This window comes from Erpetoichthys calabaricus, chromosome 4 (genome assembly GCF_900747795.2).
Source record: "Erpetoichthys calabaricus chromosome 4, fErpCal1.3, whole genome shotgun sequence".
Taxonomy (NCBI): domain Eukaryota; kingdom Metazoa; phylum Chordata; class Cladistia; order Polypteriformes; family Polypteridae; genus Erpetoichthys; species Erpetoichthys calabaricus.
In genome coordinates, this window is record NC_041397.2 from 251,479,152 (window position 1) to 251,480,949 (window position 1,798).

Below are 1,798 nucleotides of genomic sequence, written 5' to 3' on the forward strand. Positions count from 1 at the left end.
GCCAAGTAGAAAACGAAGCTGTTGCAGCACTGCCCTTAGATACTTTAAAGCCCCTTCACTCACTATAAAGTGCGCTCTGTGTAGGAGGCAGACCAATCAGCACCCTGTTGGAATCCCTTGCTCTTCATAAATGTCATGATGATTCCTATTTATGGGACCACTAACTTTTTCCGGTAAGTGGTCAGCTGCGCAGATTTATCTTACTGTGAAATCTAAAATGTCCTTAGAGCAATACTTAAGTGAAAACTGAACAAAGTGTTCAGAGTACTGATGATGAATTTAATTTATCAACAGCTATACCCTGCTAAGGGAATTCACAAAAACAAATTACTTTAAAAATGACCATTTGTTTTTAAAGTTAGATGATACACATTATAGAGGGCTTAGCATGGCATATACAGATGCATTCATTTTGTGTAAAACAAAAAATAAATGTTATCAGCTTTAATAGGAAACAAAATTAAACAAGTATCATCTACTGGCAGCCTCCAAACAGGCTGTGCTTTTAGAAAATAATGCCTTAAAACGTTCATTCTAATCTAACACGTTGTAAAATTAGATCATATTTAAATGTTAAGCAATACAATAAAAGATTATTTCATTATCATCCAATTCCCAATCCCACCTCAAGGCACTTTCTGTGTGGAGCTGGCATTGCCATTTGCACTCTCTCTCTTCATTTATTTTCTAACTGGGTACTCCAGTTTTACTCCCACATCTCAAGGGTGTGCATGTTGGGTTAACTGGTGATTCTAAATAAGCCTCTCACTGGAATTGTTTGCTGTGTTCATAAATGGGCCCAGCATTGAATTGGTGCCCCATCCAGAAATGGATTCCATCTTGTGGCAGATGCACATGCAGGAGAAAAACCAGGACAATGGGGAAAACAGAGAAGGACCAGATTATGGGATTTGACACTTGAATACATTGGTCCGTGAGGCCCACAAATTCCACTACAGTAAATGAAATGCATACTAAATTTGATCTATTGTCAGGCAAGTTTTCAGGATGTCAGAGGAGAAACCCCATACAGACATGGGGTGACTTTATATCTCCACCAAAGTAATGGACTTTAGAGCCGTGAGCAGCAATTCTAACAAGCGTGGCACCCTGAGCTGGAATACTTTATTTTTTTGAACTTGTTACTTATTAATCTGAGAGTAAAACAGTCCACTGAGACATCAGGAGAATGCATCACTGGCATGAAACTTGAACTCAGTGTTATGGAGTGGTGAGGTAGCATTACTAACCACTGCCCCACTTTGCTACTCCTACACTCTTAAAAATTGTAGTAAATGAGTAAGGAAGCTCTTCTTTTGAACAAGATGTGTCACTTAATGGCCTTTATCAGTTTAGCTGCTTAAACTAATACAATACTGGCAGGATGCTAATTCAAGTACTGATAAGCACAGCATATTCCAATTATAAGAGCACACAATACACATGTGTGAATGGTTTATTAAATCGCACAAAAAAGTTATATTACTCTTCCAATTATGCGTGTGATACTCTTGGTCTTCTCATTACAGCAGCTTGTTAGCTCTCCAGAGAAGTGCTGCACTCTCAGCATGTAGCAGTAAAAAAACAAAGGTTCAAAACGTCATCCTCTCTGGATTGTTAGAAGCCAGGAAATGAAACAAATTTCATGAAATGAAACAATTGGTTGCACAGTTTAGCAGTGTGATGCTCTCTCTTGACAAGCCCAAAGCATTTTATGCGAAGCTCACGGACATTGTTAACCAAGATATTTTCATCCCTACAGTCATCAGCTTCTGTCTTTATGATGTATGCTGCATAT